This window comes from Pantherophis guttatus, chromosome 5 (genome assembly GCF_059756535.1).
Source record: "Pantherophis guttatus breed Tessera chromosome 5, ASM5975653v1, whole genome shotgun sequence".
Taxonomy (NCBI): Eukaryota; Metazoa; Chordata; class Lepidosauria; order Squamata; family Colubridae; genus Pantherophis; species Pantherophis guttatus.
Window position 1 is genome coordinate 80,826,159 of NC_142067.1, and position 19,927 is coordinate 80,846,085.

Consider the following 19,927-nt stretch of genomic DNA (forward strand, 5'->3'; position numbering starts at 1 on the left):
AAACAGTTTTTTTCCTTATAGCCCATCAGCTGGGACTCAGGAGGCAGCAATAGATTGGGGGTGGGACCAAATAAAAGGTAAGAATAACTCAGGGGTGTGGGGGGGGACTGGGGGGGCAGAACCGGTTCGGTGACGTCATATCGTTACTGCTACCGGCTCAGCGGAACCGGGCAGAACCCACCCCTGCTGGCTACCCTATTGCCAGATCAGACCAGTAGCAGGAACAGACAACACCATAATTTAGTAATTACCCATTGACCATGGAAGCAATTTCAAAGCTCATTTTTTGGCCTACTTCTGAAATTCAGTTTCCCTTATAATGTTGCCTTGAGAGTTCCTGACTATTTAAAAGTGCTGCAATGAGCAGTTAGTTGGTTACTTTGCAAAAGTAAGGATCTACCTTCAACTAAATCACTGCTTATCAGTCTCTAGTATTTTTAAAGCTACCTTTACCATAGCACAATGTAAGCACATTGGTTTTCACACTAGTTCTGAAAATAGTTAATTACTGCTTTGAGGTCAAATCAAAACATTTTTTAAAAAAATAATATTTTTCTTTGAGTTCCTCACTTACATTGTGTAGAAAGTCAACCCCTCTCCCCCCAGAAGAATGAAATATTTTGGGAAATATTACAAAGGCAGACTATTGTATTTCCCTAAAGGAGTAATGGAGAAAACATCTAAAAGACAGAAAGCAGACTCAGTCTTTCTTAATAGTCCAGCAGATATTTTGTGCCCATTAAGAAAGATTGGGCCAGCCTATTCAGAAACCAGCCCCAGTTTCTTTGTCCCAAGCAGAAATCGAGGAGGCCAGCTTTTAGAAATGCAGATTTGGTAATCCATTCAGAAAGACTGGATCAAGACAGAAACTCAGATAAGTAACAAACAAAAGGTTGACAAAATTAGCTCAAACACCTTGCATTTCCTCTTTTGCCTATAGAGCCAGCTATGACCCCTACATAATCCCCATAGGAATCTGACAATAGCCAATAGAATATTAAAGGATATGTTCTTGCACAGGAACAGGAAACTCAAATACAAAGCCCAAACACCCCCCACTCTCAACTCCATTTTGTCAGCTACCAGAATCACATGTGGTTCTGCTTCATTAATAAACCATCTTTCCAATCAGCCTCCATGTTTCCAGTGTCTTTCTCCCAGCTTGGAACTGAACAAGATGGATTTTCCTCCCAACAATTTGGCACCCAAGATTTCAAGCTAACCTGACCAACGGACCTCGCCCGGATAAGCCTCCACCTTGCTGACAACAGACCCATTGTGTCTGTGGGTGGGTTCCCTCGGACCTTGGCAGTTTGGAGCAAAGGAAGTTTTGAGTTTTGAGCTCAAAGGCTGCTTGAAAAGAAGGTGAGTACATCTAAATTTTAACTTTTAAAATTAAAAATTAAAAGCCCAGAAAAGCAAGGGAAATGTATGTATGCTTGTGTGTGTGAGTGAGAGGATCCTTCTTCCAATCACAGCTGCATCCTACTCCCTCTGTGCCTTTCCTAACCGCAGAAACATCTGTTCTACCAACAGACCCTAGAAATTATGGGGGATTTGCCAGAATGCAGGACCTTCTGTTAGGGAAAAGAGAGAGGCTGTGTGAAAATGGAATTGAAAAGTGAATGAGAGAGTTGAACTTGGGCAACCAGTTGGGAAGTCATTGAGCAAAGCCCTGTGTTAGGAGGTGCCCATACCCTTTTCTTAGGAAAAGCAGCAGGTCCTCACAGACCCCCGGGGGGTCTGAAAACTGACAGCTGTGTTAGGAGGTGCCCATACTTGTCTGCATAGGGGGCAACAGGTCCTCCCAGGCCCCTTTTTGGCCTGAAAATTGATGGTTGTGTTCCCTGGAAAGGAGGTGCCTGTACTCTGTGAGGGAACCAGAGTCCTCCTGGACTTTTTTTTTGTCCAAAAACTGATGGCTGTGAACTAACTAATCCAAAATGAGCCGCACATTGGAAGGGAAACACAGGAAGCTGTAGCTCGAGGGTTGTGACAGGAACCCCCTCTCCCCACCCCCCAGGAGGTTTGCTCATGGAATGGGATGACAGGCAAACTGCCCATCCTGCTGGAAAGAAAAAGATGTGAGCAAGGAAATTGGGTAAAGATTGGGCTTTGCTCAGGGACAAAGCTGGAAAAACAATTTGACTAAATAAAGGTACTTAAAAAGAAAAGGGAAATATATAAATAGGAATGTTGATTTCCCCCCCCCCTTTCTTTCTTCCTCTCTGTCTTCTATGCAGCGATGTAATATGTTTGTTGAGATTTGTCCCTTCCCTAATTGGAGTTAACTGAGATTTATGGTGGGAATGACCAGGGTGTGAACCTGAGATTCTGCTGTTCTTTTCTTTCTCTTTTCCTTGTCTTTGTATGTGTGTGTCTGTCAAAGTCTGTGTGTGTTAGATAAATATAACTGTTAAATGTCTGTTAGAAAGAAAGAAAAAAAGAAGTTAAGCAATGAAAAGAAAAATATCTTCACCCTAGGTTGCCTGGCCAGCAAAACAAGGTGAAGAGAACTGTATCCCTTTCCCCCTCCCTTCTTTCTTTCCTCCCTGTAACATTAAAACAGCCCAGGTTTGTCAGGAGAGAAGGGGTGTTGGTCCTACCTGAGATGCACCTTCTCGTTGGGTGGAGACAGCAGCCAGGCATGGGTTGTACTCGTCTGTTCAGATTGATGGACTGAGTCTGTCACAGCTGTTAAGTCCTGCCCCTGTTGCTAGGGGGTTCCAGCTTTTGGCAAAGACGAAGAAACAGACTCGATGTGTGGGAGAGAAAAACAGTTGTTAGCAAAACAGGACCAGACAGAAAAGGGTGGGGCTGGCTGCTGTCTCCACCCAACGAGAAGGTGCGTCTCAGGTACGATCAACGCCCCTTCTCTATTGTGGGTGGAGACAGCAGCCAGGCATGGGACATACCAAAGTTCACTGTCCCTCGGTACGGGCGGGCCCCATCTGGTCCGAAGACTCCCTCCCAGTATGAACCCTTTGCAGCACCCTACGTCCAAATGCTGCCTCAGCTGAGGCGAACTTGTTCAACTTGTAGTGCTGCACAAAGAAAGAAGGGGAAGTCCAAGTTGCCGCCCTGCAGATCTCCAACAACGATGCCTGTGTGGCCCAGGCTGCTGACGTCACCGCGCTGTGGGTCGAATGCGCGGCCAGGTGAGTTGGTCGAGGCAGGGAACGCAGTTCATACGCCTTAGCGATCGTCTGCCGGATCCATTGTCCGATCGTTGAAGAAGTCACCTTATTACCTAAAGAGACTGGGAGAAACGACACAAACAAAGATTCCGTTCTGCGGAAATTAGCAGTCCTCTTAAGGTAAATCCGGAGAGCCCTCCGGACGTCCAACTTATGCCATTGCTGTTCCAGGGGGTGTGCAGGATGAGGGCAGAAGTCTGGAAGGATGAGTTTCTGCATACGGTGAAAAGGTGAGTTAATATTAGGGATAAAGGTAGGGTCAAGACGAAGAACCACTTGATCCACATGGAACACGCAGAGGTCACTGCGAGTAGACAGAGTGGCGATCTCTGAGATTCGTCTTGCAGAAGTGATAGCAATAAAAAATGCGACTTTACATGATAATAGTCTAAGGCTAGCTGTCTGTAAGGGCTTGTACAGGGGACCCGTAAGGGAATTCAGAACAATGAACAAGTCCCAGGTGGTGTACCGGTGCAGCACCGGAGGAGACAAGTTAGTGGCACCACGCAGAAATCTACGAATAAGAGGATGCTGAGACAAGGAGGTCAGGGAACCACAAGTGAGGACCGATGATATAGCCGCCACTTGCCTCCAAAGCATATTGGGCGAAAGGCCGTTGTTGAGCCCGTCTTGGAGGAAAACCAGTACATGGACAATCGAAGCTCAAAAGGCTGAAACCCCTTGACGAACACACCAATTACAAAAGGCCCACCAGGTGGCCAAATAAATGTGGTCGGTAGACGGCCTTCGTGATGCCTGAATGGTTCGAATAACGTCAGAGGGAATATTGGCCCCACTCAGAGTGCACCGCTCAACCTCCAGGCGGTCATCCGGAGCAACTGAGGATCCGGGTGGAGTACTGCCCCCTGAATGAGAGAGTCTGCCCTCTGGGGAATCTGCCAGGCCGGAGCCACTGACAATGACATGAGGTCTGCAAACCATGGCCTCCTCAGCCAATGAGGAGCCAGAAGTATGAGTTCCGCCCATTCCTGCAACAACCTTTGTACCACCTTCGGGAGGAAGGAAATCGGAGGAAAAGTGTAGAGGAGACCATGTGGCCACGGAGACCGAAGGGCATCAATGGCTTCCACCTGAGGAGTTGGGAATCACGCGGAAGCTGAGCATTCTCCTGTATCGCGAACAAGTCGACCTCTGGGGTGCCGAAATGGGCCGTCAGGTCCCTGAAAATCGGTGGGTGCAGGCGCCACTCCGCGTGGTCGATGTCCTGCTGACTCAACCAGTCCGCCCACACATTGGCCACCATGGAGATATGCTCCCCCCTCAAGGAGCAAAGGTGACATTTTGTCCAAAGCTCCAACCTCTTGGCTTCTAACATCAGGGACTTGGACCTCATGCCCCCCAGATGGTTGATGTGCGCCTTTGCCGCCACATTGTCTGTGAGTATGAGAACGTGGGAGCCGGACAGTAGGTGCAGGAAAGCATGAAGGGTGAGCAATATCGCCCTCAACTTCAGGAAATTGATGTTCCGCCAACTCTTGCTTGCACTCCACCTGCCCTGTGCCACTTGCCCCTGACAATGTGCCCCCAGCCGTAAAGGCTGGAGTCCGTTGTCACCAACAACCTCTGGGGCTCGAAGAAGTGGCACCCCTTGGTGATGGCCGGGGATCGCCACCATCTGAAGGATCTGAGTACGTCCCTGGGAACAGGGACTTTGACTGATGATGTGCCTCTGCCAGCCTTCTGAAATGGTAAAAGGAACCATTGGAGGTCTCTTGAGTGTAATGGGGCCCAGGGAATGATAGAAATAGCTAAAAGTATCTTACCCAGGAGCTGGGAAAGTAGTAAAGGAGATGCCCTCCTGCACCCCTCCACCTTGGCTACCAGGGCCACTAGGCTATCCTGATACTCCTGGGATAGATAAACCCTGCCCTCAACCGAGTCAATTAGTGCTCCCAAATGGAGCAGACGAGTGGAAGGAGTCAGATGACTCTTCTCCACATTAATGGAGAATCCATGGGATGTGAGGGCCTGAAGGGTTAACTGGAGGTCCAGACGGGCCTGTTGAGTAGAGGTGGACAAAATTAAAATGTCATCCAAGTAACACTGGAGATGAATAGATTTAGCCCTGAGGGAAGATACCAAGGCTGCTAAAACTCTGGTAAAGCAGCAGGGAGTGGAGGAGAAGCCAAAGGACAAAGCCCGATATTGATAATGGGCCCCAGCATAACAGAATCTAAGGAACTTCCTATGAGAAGGTAGGATAGGGATATGAAGATAGGCCTCAGTGAGGTCAATAGAAGAGAGAAGATCGCCCTTCCTAACACCATCTAAGATGGAGCGCAAAGACTGCATTTTGAACCGGCGGTATACTACATAATGGTTCAGATGTTTAAGGTCCAGAATAGGTCTCCACCCCCCCTGATGACTTGGGAACAAGGAAACATGGGAATAAAATCCTTGCCCCACTTGATCCACAGGCACTCATTGTATGGCCCTGATCGATAGCAGCTGCTGAACCGCCGAGTCTATAAGGGCTCGTCTATCACTGTTATGAGAAAGTGGACAGCTCACAAAAAACATTGGGGGGGAGGGAAGGAATTCAATGGCCAAACCCGATCTTATAGTGGCCAGGACCCATCTATCAGAAGAAGTTCTCTCCCAAAGGTTGGCGAAGAGAGCCAATCTGCCACCAATGGGAGGACCAGAAATGCAGGTAGCAACGGGGTTGGAGTGAATGACCTCCTCCCCCTCGAAAGGGCCGTTTATTCAAAAAGGGTCTATCTCTGGAAAACCTGTCCTGGGATACGTGCTGCCTCGGAGAAAAACCTCCTGTAAAACGGGACGAACCACCCCCGCCGTCCATTCCCCGAGACTGGGCGTGATAGGAATATGGGAGAAAACAGGGATCCCCCCTATGCCGTGCAGTTGGTAAAACCTTCCGCTTGTCCTTGGTCTAAATAAGGACTCTAGAGGATCCCCAAATAATTTGGCTCCCATAAAGGGAACAGATGCCAAACGTCACTTGTGCCTAGCATCTGCCTGCCAATGATGAAGCCAGACCAAACAGTGTGCCATGATCGAAGAGGAAAGGGACTTGGAGGCGAAGTGGGCGGCGTTGAGTGTGGCATCCGTGGAGAATTGGATTGCTGAAATAATCTTGTTCAAAACCTGCTTTATTCACATATCGTCCGGTGAAAGCTTCTCTTGCAACTGCCGCAACCACAATAATGCCGCCCGATTGAAGAAGGAAGTGGTGGTAGCTGACTGGATTGCCCATGCCGCCCCTAAATGAGCTCGTTGCATGACTTAGTCAGACCTATGCTCCTCCGGACGGAGTCCTTCATCCGGATCTCCGGGAGCCGAAGCATTGGGTAGCAAGGCAGCCACTGGCGTGTCCACTATCGGAACTTAGAGGATAGAGGCCAAGTCAGAAGTGACATTAAAGTACTTCCGGTCAGTAGCTGATGGAGTTGGAGCGGATCCAGGTGTGGCCCACTGCCTTTGAGCAATGCCGAAAAACAGAGGAGTGGGAATAGTGTCCACTGGTTTGGACAGCTCCGCAAACAGAGGATTTAGTGCAGACTGCGAAGGAGGAGGAGCTGCAGTCGAGGAAACAGTACCAAGTTGAGCTGTGTTGACAGCCTTGAACAACAAGGACTTAAATAAGGCCTGAGGGAAAAGTCCAGTGAAGAAGGGCTGCTCTGGAGGGAGACCTTCGTCCTCAGACAAATCTGGCTCTGGAGGCTCGTCCTCACCCAGATATGAGGTATGAGTCAGCTGGAATTGAGCCGGGGAATCAGGGTCCCCTTCAGAAATGGGATCCTCTAAGCAATCGGATGCGATCGCACTGAAGTCCTTCTGCTTGAGGACTGAAAGCGAACCGACAAGGACTGCTGAACTGCAGCGTCAACCATATGTTGGAAATTGTCAGGCAACAAAAAATTACAACCGCGGTTGTCGACAGGAGCAACCTCCGTGGAGGTTAAGGCAGCTGAAGTCAGAGCATGTACCGGGTCTAAAGTGGAAGAAGGAACTGAAGTTTCTGCCACTGCCGAAGTCATGGGAGGATTGGAAGTTCCCCATAAACAGGAAGTTTGAATAGATATTGGGCAGTCTTGAAGAGACATCTGGTCTGATGGTAAGGTCGAAGTGCTAGTTCCAGAGGCCTCCATGAGAGAGACACCGTCACCCCTGGGAAGAGTCGATGATTGTCAGTGACTGCAGGCCTTGTCACAAAGTTTGTTCAACACTTTATCCCGGCATTGCTCAGCCCTCAAGGGGGCAGAAGAATGAGGCTTGGTTTTATGGTGAGGTCATGAGACCTTGCTGCCAGAAGTTTTAGCTGGATGACCACTACTGTGCATGGTTTTAGAAACCCCAGTGCTTTAGAAGCCCCAGCACTAGGCAGTAAATGCTCATCGACCCGGGCCCTTCGATCGTGCTTTGATTTTGATAAGGCCTTAGGCATTTTCAAAGATGTGATGCCAAATAAGTGAAATTTTCCACCAGTAAACTCAACTCAATCTCATGAGGCAGTCAGAGACCGGTGAACTGGCTGGTAGGGCAGCAACAGCAAACAAAATGGCCGCCTGCTGGGCAATTCACAAAATGGCCACCAAAGCGGCAGGGCAGGCTGAGGTAACAAGCTGAGGTGGATTAGCCAAGGGCAGACAAGCCCATCCATTGAGGAGTGGCAACGGAAAAGTCAGCAGGGGACCCCAAATATAGGAGCCCTTAGTACCCAGGCAAAGACCACAGTCTGGAGACCAGTAGGGCCACGGCTCAGCACTGTTGCTACAGACAAGGGAGATGGCAAGCAAGAGGTGGGCAACAAAATCGCAGGCGTCACAGTCAACAGCACAGGGAGCACGAAGCTCCACGTAAGGTCCAATTGCCCCAGTTATTAAGTGCAGGTGTGCAACAAAGGTTGAGGGAGCTGAAGCTCAAGTCGAAAATGGCTCCTTCAGGATCAGGGCTTTGCCGACAAAAAAAAAAAAGCCAGCCGTTCGATTAACTCCTAGGCTGACAAAATGGCGGCACCAAGTTTATGTCGCTTTCAGGAGCACGAAGCTCCATTCAATGTCTGCCAGCCACACTCCAATAAGGGCTGGAGCACGAAGCGCCGAAAACCCCTTGACCAATAGCTGAAAGCTAATCGCTCGACTCCAGCCACGAAGGAGCGAAACAAAGCTTCAAAGTTCGACAATGATCAGTCGGGCCGCTTCAAAGGCATCACAAAGTCAGCCGGCCTGATTAAGGGGAGCGTGAGACTCCTCAACTACACTAGCCGGTGGGAGCACGAAACTCCGCTCAGGCCCATCCCAGCTTAACCGGGAGCGCAAAGCTCCACAATATTCGGAATGCTCTTCAGATCAATGGAGGGCTTTAGCAGTCACAATAGGAAAGCTGGGATCGGAAAAGAGAAGGGTAGCCAAAACTAGCCACAAACAGATAAGGGCCAAATCCACGAAGGTGGAAGAGGCCAATTTACAGCCAAAGTCAAACAAGTCCAATCCAATGTCCAAGTCAAAGTCAAAGTCCAAATCCAAGATCAAACTGAGAAAAAAGTTCAACTGTCAAATCCACTAAAAATAATAGCAATAGTATGCCAGAGACACAGCCACACACGTCTGTCCAGACTGATGGACTGAGTCAAAAGCTGGAATCCCCTAGCAACAGGGGTGGGATTTAACAGCTATGAAAGACTCAGTCCATCAATCTGAACAGATGAATACAACCCATGTCTGGCTGCTGTCTCCACCCACAATGCTGAATGAGAATGTTGAAACTCATTCAGAAAAAAATGTTGTTTGTTTGTTTTCATTTACTGTATGTTCTGTAAGGGGATTTTCATCTGTCCATCCATTCACATCCTGAAGCATGTGAATCCATCTTCTTTTTCTCATCTGTGGTGTCCCCATTTTGTTGTGACTGGTTTATCTGTTTAACAACTGCAGTACCGATGTGTTTTTTCTTCTCAAACTCTGCCTGCAAGCTATCTATCCACTGCCACTCCACCTCTCCAACTCTTATCCTCCAACAATGCCTTTCCTGGGATGGTCACCCACAAATGGGGGCGGGCCCCTGTTCACATGTCTTTCAGCCCTGCACAGCTGACTCTGCAACTTGTGGAAGCAGAGCACACTAACCCAGATGCTGCCTCCAGAAGAAATCCTCTATCCATTTGAGCCAAAAAAAGGTCATCACAGCAACCAGAATGGAGCAGACCTTCCCAAACCTGACTGACTGTCTTACCACCAAGCCAAGCCTAATGGCACCCAGAATGAAAGAGACGACCCTGAGATGGACCAGTGCTGACTACAAGACTCTTCAATCCCCAGAAGACAACTGGTAAGAATGTGGGAGGGGGGGAGGCAGAAATTAATTGTAAGGTTTTCTTTCTTTGCTTCATTCACATTGTAACTGATCAGTTAAATGGATTCATGGAGGGGTGGCATTTGGGAGTGGTTGGCACAGCAAGTCCTGAACACTTTGGACTTTTGTCTGGTGGGAGGGAAATTTGTCTAGGATGCTTGTATTGCCTGTCTTATAGAAGTAGCTGCGCGCACACAGAAACACACGTACACATGCACACACCATTCAGAATCAGAATGAGGCTATCCCCTTCACCTACCTCCACACAAAGCTTCCCCTAGGCTGGTTCTTGCTCTGTGGAATTAAGGCCTAAGCAGTCATACCTCTCTGCCAATTCCATGGGGGAGGGACATGCCACTCAGGCAATTAATATGCCCCACTGAAGAGGTAGCAGAAAAGACATTTTGAAACCTCAAGCCCTGATTGTGACTCACAAATGATGCTGCCCAGTTGCCCAATAAAGCAGGATATGTTGCACTGGTGGTTGTCTCATTAGTAGGGGTCCCAGGGCTCATTGTGGGCAATTTAAAAACATTAATAGCCTGGATTGCACACTGACTAACCTCAATTTGGCCTCACAAACCCTGGATGCACTAAACCAGGGGTAGGCAAACTTGGCTCTTTTACATCTTGTGGACTTCAACTCCCAGAATTCCTGAGTCAGCCAAGCTGTCTTAGGAATTCTGGGAGTTGAAGTCCACAGGGTGTAAAAGAGCCAAGTTTGCCTACCCCTGCACTAAACTAAGAGCTAAGGCAGGATCAGGAAGCAACCCTTGGAAATGGGCAGCCAGTAGTTATTTACTAAAGCAAAACCATGGCTGTGAAGAATTTTGGGGCTTGTGCTTGCTAAAACTTGATTGGAATCTCACAGAAAGTGACATCAAACATCTGGAAATAATTGGCATAGAAAATTGAATACTGTAAATTTCTCTCCAGAACTTTTGCCCTGGCTGCTAGACCTTCATGGGTTGAAAAGCTCTCCTTTTAGGAGCCACTGAAGGGATACTTTTCTGCTGCCTCTATTAATGCCTTCCCCTTTGCATTAAAAAATTAAAAGCACCCATCAAGTCTCCCTGATCAGATCAATTCCTAATCTTGTGCCAGTAAAATTGTGTCACCCTCATGTATATGGCCCAAAGGGGGGATTGTAGAAAGCCAGCACCTACTCCCCCAACCCCCAGAAGAATGAAATATTAAAAAGCAGAATATTATATTTCCCTAAAGCTTTCCTGTCTTATCTGTGCACAACTCAGATATTTCATTTCTCAGTTGAGTTGTTACAATCACTTCCCTTCTAATATACTCTACAAGCCCACTACCATATGCAGAAGCCACCTGGGATGGAAACCATTAAGAAGTTATCATACAGTCTGTAATTTCATTGGGAGGACGTTTCTGTTTTACTGTTCACCTTGAGCCTTTATTTATTTATTTGGAATTTATATTGCTGCCTACTTGCACATGGTGATTCAAGGTAGCTTACTGGAAATAAAAACTTTCTCCCAGCTTGGAACTGAACCAGATGGATTTTCCTCCCAACAATTGTTTTCTTTCATTTTTAAAGTACTTAAACATTTTTCCCACTTCCACAATCTGCAAAATTATATAAGATCAACTGTTTCCTTCCCAAAGCTTCTATGTTCCTCCAAAACCTTCATAATTATTATCTGTCATGTTATATATCTGTACTTATTACATCACAATGTAAATAAATAAAAAAAGATTTCACCTAACAGTTTCAGATCCTATTTTTTTTGCTATGCTACCAAAACTTAACAAAAATAATGAAGCAGTAGGCCAAATGGATTCAGGAAGAAGGAATCAATAAGCAACTATATGGATTGGAAAGCAGTCACCATATACTACAATGTTTACAGCTTCATCTAAAGGTGATGTTTGTGTACTCCAGAACTCAAGAGGCCTTCATAATTCCTCAGCTCCTAAAGATGGGGAAGCTTAATTGATGCTTTTCTGTGATAGTCAATAAGATGCAATAAACAAATCTTGCTAGAATTAATGTGACTGTGATATGTTTTTTTTAAAAAATTCACCTAATTCAAATGTGAAATATATTCCTGCTGCACTGATGACAGAACCAAATCGGTACTATCAATTAGAATTAGACCTAATCAATTAGATCAATTAGACCTAATATATCTAGTAAGTTTATTATTGTTCAACCTTTAAAAACCTACTCCTTAAATGAAAATCATGACATAGATATAGAAACCTTTTAGTTACAAAAACATCCAGTTCTCTACATTTATCATGAAGCATTAAGAAGAGCTTTATAGACAATAGGAGCTGCTCCCTAGCTGCAACTGGTTCTGTCATCTCTTTTGGGCAACTGATTTTTCCCCATGCATATATGGTGCATGATCTAGACCAGGGATATCAAACTCAATTTCATTGAGGGCCACATCAGCATTGTGTTTGACCTCAGAGAGCTGGGATGGGCGTGGTAGGGATGGGAGTGGCCATGGTGGGCATTTGACACAGGCTCAAGATGCTTTTTTCCTTTTTGCATTCAAAACAGCTATTCCAGACAAAGGGAGATTTCTGACATAAATAGTCTCAATTCCATAATGTAGAGATTAAAGACATGTAGAGTCCCCAGCTGCTATGGGGCTTGACTCTTTTGTATAGGAGCAGATCTGAACATGTGCATAATATTGTCAGAACAGAGACAATCAAAAGCCTAATGTGAGTTAAGACAACCTAAACAACATCCAGGGTGTTGTATTTATATTTACTGGGTTGAATGATAAATTAACATTTAGAACCTTTAAATACTTTTAAACAAAACAATTCATTTCTCTTTAATTCATCCATAGCAGGTATGAAATTCACTTACCTTCCCTACCGGTTTGCAAATGTGTGCATGTGCAGAGGCTTAAAATCATCGCAAAAAAGCGACATCATGATGTCCGTGCAGGTGGGTGGACTCTCCCACAGCTGCCGCTACCGGTTCCCCGAGCCGGATAAAACTGGCTAAATTTCACCTCTGATCCATGGTGTTCTGTCCCCCGACCTCACATAGGCAGATACACGAGCAAAAGACGTCTACCAGTAATTTATTTGTACAAGCCGACCTGAATCCCTTTAGCAGATAAAAGTTCTGGCAGCTACTTTCCGAATGCCTGCCAAGTTTCTTATCACCTCTAGAAACAGGAGTCGGCATATCTGTATCCGTTGCTGGGACAACCAAGAGTTTATCTGACCCACCCATTTTTCATTTTTAATAGAGTTCTTTGAAAACATTAAAATTTTATTCCAGATATCCATTATAAAGAGGAACACTTATAACACAACAAAATCATCATAATATATTGCTAAATGTCTAGAGAGATTCAGAAAATATGCATGCGTGGAAATGTGTGGAAACATTTCCAGGTCCATTTGGACTACAACTGGATACACAATTACATCTCACTGAGTTCACTGAGTTTTATGCATACCTGATAAAAGCTGCCTTCTATCTGCCAGATTTGCACACTATCCAATCATAATATGATTTGATTTTGACTGTGTGTGTAAATCACAACCTAGAAATAACCACTGGACATTTTCACATGACATACTACATTTAAAAAAGATCTTATAGCTTGTGCATACTACCATATCCTACATTCAATCATGTTCTGTATTTAAGGTTTTAGGCTCACTATATTGTTTACAAACTATCATGGGGGAGATAACACAATCCAATTGTAAGTCAAAACCAAGCATATTACATTACAGTCACAGATAAGTGAGCAAACTCTTTGGATTAGGCCTGTTCCATATTTTTAAACTGGATGAAACCAGGAATCATGTATAAAACAGCCAACAGGAAGGAAGATAGAGTGCATGGGGCTGAGAAAGAAACATATAAAATGCACCCCCTGCACCCTGTTTTTGGCCACCAGACTGCTGTAGGCCATGGGGGCTGAAAACGGGCAGGAAAAGGTTCCCTGGAAGCCTGTTTTTGGATGCTAGACTGCTGTAGGCCATTGTGGCTGAAAATACCTCCCACAGCCCATTTTTGGCCCCAGACTGCTGTAGGAGGCCATGGGGATTAAAAACGGGCCAAAAAACCCCCTCATCCTGTTTTTGGCCGCCAGACTGCTGTAGGAGGCCATTGGAGCTGAAATGCCGTGAGGGCCAAAAACAGGCTGAAAATGCCTCCCGTGACGCAGTTTCGGCCACTAGACTGTTGTAGGAGGCTGTGGGGGCTGAGGACAGGCCAAAAACACCCCCACAGCCCATTTTTGGCCGCCAAACTGCTGTAGGGGGCTGTGGAGGCTGAAAACAGGTCAAAAATGCTGTAGGAGGCTGTGGGGGCTGAAAACAGGCCAAAAATGCCCCCTGTGGCCTGGTTTTTGGCCACCAGACTGCTGTAGGAGGCTGTGGGGGCTGAGAACAGGCCAAAAACAGCCCCCCCAGCCCATTTTTGGCCGCCAAACTGCTGTAGGGGGCTGTGGAGGCTGAAAACAGGTCAAAAATGCCCCCTGTGGCCTGGTTTTTGGCCACCAGACTGCTGTAGGAGGCTGTGGGGGCTGAGAACAGGCCAAAAACAGCCCCCCCACAGCCCATTTTTGGCCGCCAAACTGCTGTAGGGGGCTGTGGAGGCTGAAAACAGGTCAAAAATGCTGTAGGAGGCTGTGGGGGCTGAAAACAGGCCAAAAATGCCCCCTGTGGCCTGGTTTTTGGCCACCAGACTGCTGTAGGAGGCTGTGGGGGCTGAGAACAGGCCAAAAACAGCCCCCCCCCCCACAGCCCATTTTTGGCCACCAAACTGCTGTAGGAGGCTGTGGAGGCTGAAAACAGTTGTGTCGATATGAATTCTTGCTGTAGCATTTACAAAGAGTTTACAAGAGCGAAGAAATAACTAGGTGAAAGAGTGAATCACTCTTGACATGCTGACCCCCTGAAAGAAGGATACATCTGGAATAAATACAAACATACATAAGTGTGAACAACTCCTCCTTTTACAAAATATATGTCTTACTTTGGTCATTTTGGGTATCTGGAACAAAACCTCTTTACTACCTTAGCTGCTTTAATGTCCCTTGCTGCCATCCACTCTGCATCTGCCATGGAATAGCCTTTCCACCGTACAAGGTACTGGAATTTTTTCCCTGTGGTGTCTAGAGACTAGGACAGTAATGGCAAACCTTTTCGGCACCGAGTGCCCAAACCGGAATGCATGTGCCTGTATGTGCATGTATGCACGCTGGAGCACTGGAAACCTGAAGACTAGCTGGCCGGTGCACACATACCTGTTTTTTGGCCGGTTTTGGCTGGGTTTTGGACCATTTTCAGGCTGATTTTCAGGCTGTTTTTGACCTGAAAAACTGCCCCAAAATGGCCAGAAAGTGGCCTGAAAATAGCCCAAAAATGCCCCCCCAAAAGACCAGGAAACCGCCTGGTTTTTGGCTATTTTTCAGGCCATTTTCCAGTGCTCTGTGAAGACCAGCTGGCTGGCACCCATGTGAATGCCAGAAACCAGAACAATTGACAACAGCGCACGTGCCCACAGAGAGAGCTCCGCATGCCACCTCTGGCATGCGTGCATAGGTTCGCCATCATGGGATTAGGATGTCCTTAATTTATTATTATTATTATTATTATTATTATTATTATTATTATTATTATTATTATTGTTGTTGTTGTTGTTGTTGTTGTTGTTGTTGTTTGTTTGTTTGTTTGTTTGATTTTTATACCACCCTTCTCCCGAAGGACTCAGGGCGGTGAACAGTCAGAATAACATACATAAAATGTGAAATAAAACAATTTAAAATAATTAAACCAATTTGGCTCATCAGTTAAGATCATCAGCATAGAATTTAGACAATTTGAAAATTTATGCCAGCCCGGCTTAATTTCATAGTGCTCCTCCCCTTTTATGAGGACTGGAGGCAGAGGGGGTCCTCCAACTGGCCTCACTTTAGAGTCTTGGAAGGGCTTTAGCAGGCTGCAATGAAACACTGGATGGGCCTACCTAAGACTCTTTGACATCTGAAGCTCCAGTGTCACCGGATTAATAATCCATACAATGAGAAAAGGACTGATATACTTGGGGCCCAGCTTCTTACAGGGCTGCCTTAGGCCTAGATATTTTGTGGACAAGTACACTTTATTGCCCACCTTAAATTCTCTTTGAGTGGCTCTCTTCCAATCTGCTTGCTTTTTCTGGGCCTTCCTTGCTTTCTCTAGTGCTCTGTGCACTGTAACCCGTGCACCTCTCAGAGAGTCCATCCACTCGGCCAGTGTTGCAGGGGATGGGGTCCCCTGGGAAATTCCAGCATGGCTATGAATTCAACCCTCGTAGTAACCTTAAAAGGGGTAAAACCCAGAGGGGTGTGTGGCCAGCACTGCGGCGGTATGGCAAATTCCAGGGCTCCAGGAAAACGCCGATATCTCAGCCGTTTCAGGGGATCCTCAGGGATCATAGCTGTCCTGTAGGGACAGTGAAGAATGGAGGCACAGGCTGGTATGAACAGGGAAGTCGCAAGTTCCCTGAAGTGCCAGCATTAGCCTCTGACCCAACGGCAAGGGAAGACAGCCATTAGGAGCTATCAAATGCCAGGCGGTCAAGAAGAGAAGGAAAAAAGAATGAGGTGATCATATGGGTGAGAAACTGTTGTCTTGGAAACAAGATTCCTTTATATATTTAACTCCTGAACTTTTAAAACTATTTTACTTGAGAGAATTGGCAAAGAGGAGAGGGGAGGGAACGGAATAAGACTACCTCCTTATACTTCCAGAATAGTGGCAAAGGTGTGGAAGCCATTAATACAGACTGATTAATGAAAGCTGAAAAATTAAATTAAATTAAATGAATTGAAAGCAGATTGGACAAAGCGGTGAATGAACTGTACTTTAAAAATTTGTGTTTTATGACTGCAGTCCAAAACGGAAAGAAGGAAAGTAAACGGATATTTTTAAGACTATTTTAAGTGGACGCCAGTGCCATCTAGTGGTGAACAAAAAAACTAAATAGATGTATTGAATAAAGGAGAAGATGAGAGTGGAATGACCTTGGAAAATGTTTTGGAAACTGGCAAGAAGTTTTTGATAAAAAATGGTCTTGTGATTTTGTAACAGAAGAGGGAAAAGCTGGACTGTCTGTTTTCTGTTTTTCCCTTTTTTCCCCTCTTGCCTGCTGCATTTAAATTTTGGAAGACTTTGCAATAGTGTTATTTGGAACATTTGGAATATTATTTTGTCTTCTCTGACTTGTCCTTTTTTTCTATTCTTTTGTTGTGTACCTCTTTTTTTTTTTTTTTTTTTTGTAGAGGTCTTCGCTTCCTTTTTCCACTTTCTTTTCTATTTTTTTTTTTTTTGCGAGACTATATCTTATACTTTTTCTATTTTTTTATTGTTTGGTTGGACATTTTGAGCAAATATCTTGGCTTTGGAATTTTTTATTGGTGGATTTTTTATTTTTGTTCTGACTTGGCTTCTCCTTTTTTATTTTTTTATTTTTGGCTTTTTGGGATTTAAATAAAGGAACAGCTGGAACCTAAGAATGGGATCATTTGGATTACAAATTTGGTGGTGTGATTTGAAGAGACAAGATGAAGAAAACAACATAACATTTATCATCACCATCAATATCAACAGCACAGGGCACCACAGGGCAAAAGACAACAGAAACTGCATCACAGCAAGAGAAAATTAAAACGGAATTTAAAAATTATGCTGCAGACTATATATGAAGATCTCAAGACAAGATTAAACAAGGTAGATGGTAGAATGGAAAAAATGGAAGGAGAATTGAAAGAAGTTAAAGAGATGATAGGGAAAAATGAACGATTGCAGCAAATGGAAGAAAAAGCAGAAGCAACGGAGGAAAAGGTTGAAGAGATGTACTATAGACATACAATTACTGATAAAAATCAGGAAAAAACAATTATAATTTTGGAAATGGATAAAGCTGATTATTACTTAAAATTCCAAAATATTGAAGAAAAGAGAAAATTTAGCAAAGAAATTTGCAGAAACAATGGAAGAAAGTAAGGAAAGGATATTAAATGGGATCGATGAGATATATAGAGTGCACACAAGATATGCGATGAGAAATAATTTGCCTAGAGAAATTCATGTCAGATTTACTAAGAAAACATTGAGAATAGAGGTATTGCAAATGATGAGAAACATGATGATAACGCACAAAGGGAGAGAAGTAGTGGCACTGAAACAAATTCCAAGAAGAGTGAGAGACCTGAGAAAAGAATATCAATTTCTTATGAAAATTGATATTTCATAAGATGAAAATCTTATGATATTAAACATATGAAATGTTTGATAAAAGAGGAATAAATTTTAGATGGTTGATTCCAGAAGGTATATTGGTGAACTGGCAAGAACAAAGATACAGATTAGACTCAATAAATAAAGCAGAGTTATTTTATAAACAACACATAGATGTTCAAGAGGAAGAAAGATTGAGAGATGAAAAAGGGGATGGACAACAGGAGGAGAAGAAAGAACAGCCAAGAGAGACAACGAGAGAACAAGATGAGAGAGCGTTAAGAGAAGGAGCAAGGGCGAAAGAAGTTAAAGAACAAAGAGATAAGAATGACTAGATCAACAAAACGAGTAAATAAATAAGAAATGGAAGAAGAAATTAAAATAATATCTTTGAATATTTGAATACAAATGGACTAAACTCGGCAATAAAAAGGAGAAAAATATTTAACAAATTAGAAAAGTTAAAATTAGAAATTATATGCTTACAAGAAATACATATTAGAAAGCAACATAAAAGCTTTTGGAGTGGGGACTTCCGGTTTGGCGCCGTGGCGATTCAGTCAGGAAAATAGCGGGGCTCTAATGAGCCCCGCAAAAACCCCAACTGTCGAACCGCTGCTGACAGGTCTGCGGACCAAACCTGTCCTGTAGGGACAGGGGAAAGAGAGGGACACCTTGGATGGTTGAGAGGAACAGGCAAGTTCCTCAGAGGCTGGAGGAAACCCTCTGAGTCGGCAGCGGGGGTGCGGCAGCCATGGCGGCTGCCTCGAAGCCGGGGCAAACCGGAGAAACACTGTGCAGGAGGAAGAAAGAAGAAAAGAGTAAAGTGTTCGGAAGCCGTGTGAGTGACACCAACCCAGGTGGGAACAACGTTAGAACATGGATTTTTACAAGTAACCCCCAGGCCTTAATTAGTGGCTATGGATCTGTAGGGCAAGAAGATCTAGTAAAATAAATTGCAGGAGGAAAAGACCCATTAAGGAGCTTATTTTATTACAGACTGATTTGGAATAATCTGTCTATTGAAACAAGTTAGAAAATTGAGAAACTTTTAAAAATTGGATTAGATTACTCTTGGAGAAAGAAAAAAAAGGTGATAAATAGGAACCTGATAATTTAAAAGCTAAAAGAACAGAGACAAACAGATGTCCACATAATTGACAAAATGGAGAATTGCTGTGACTAAGTGAAAGTTAAATTGTAGATTGCTTTCAGCTTGAAAGAGAAACAATGTGTTTTGTTACCTAAATTGGATTACTTTGAAAATAACCAAGGGTTTTTGACTTTGGGGATTCCCAATTTGATTATGGGCAGTTTTATTGGTGGAAAGAAAGAAGAAATATAACGGAATATTAAAATTGAAACTAGCTGGCGCAGGAATGAAAGAAAATGGCATAGTAATAAAAGAAGGGAAGCTGATGGATACAATTGGAAACAAAGACCCATTAAAGATTTTGCTTTAGTATAAACTGAGTTAGAAGAATTGGCTTCTAACAAAGTAGAAGATTGTTGTTTTTTTTAATTGGAATGGATTTGAGAAGTGTTATTTCGGGATTTAACACCTTTGGGAAGTTAAAGAAGAGAGACAAATGGATGGTTATATAATAGCTATAAAATGGGGATTGCTGTGACTAAGCAGAATGTGGATTGTAGAGATCCTCCTTCTGTTTGGAAAAGAAACACTTTGAATTGCTATCTACTTTGGATTACTTTGAAATTAACTATAGACTTTTGGATTTTGGAGACTTCTATTCTGTCTTCAGGTGATTTTACAAAGAAAGAAGAAATACACTGGATTTATTAAAAATCGAAACTAACTGGCTTAGCAACAAAAATGTGGCGCAGGAACAAAAGAAAGGAAGCTGATGGATTTTACATGGAGTAGATGTTACAAAAGAATTAAAGTGATATATGGAGTTTCTAATATGGAAATATGGATTTTGAAGTGGAACATTTATGGACAGATAGGGAAATGAAGAAATAAAGCAGATAAAATTAAAATGTAATGTTTATAAGCTAAATGTATAAATGATTTTTAGATAAAAACAGGAGGGCTTCTGAAGTAACAAAGATGGGAAATAAAACAAGATAATTAAAATAGAGGATCGATGTATGTGATATTTTTATAAAAACATAAGAGGATATACTAGTATGAG

General features: G+C 44.2%; 1 protein-coding gene across 1 annotated transcript in view; it reads right to left on the reverse strand.

The window, feature by feature from the left end:
* The window catches only part of PPEF1 (protein phosphatase with EF-hand domain 1), a 133,229-nt gene extending 123,315 nt beyond the window's left edge, over positions 1 to 9,914 (reverse strand). Inside the window, exon 1 of the mRNA XM_087871395.1 lies at positions 9,793 to 9,914. The gene's annotated coding sequence lies outside the window, so the exon portion shown is untranslated. The remainder of the gene's footprint in view (positions 1 to 9,792) is intronic.
* Positions 9,915 to 19,927: the final 10,013 nt, after the last annotated feature.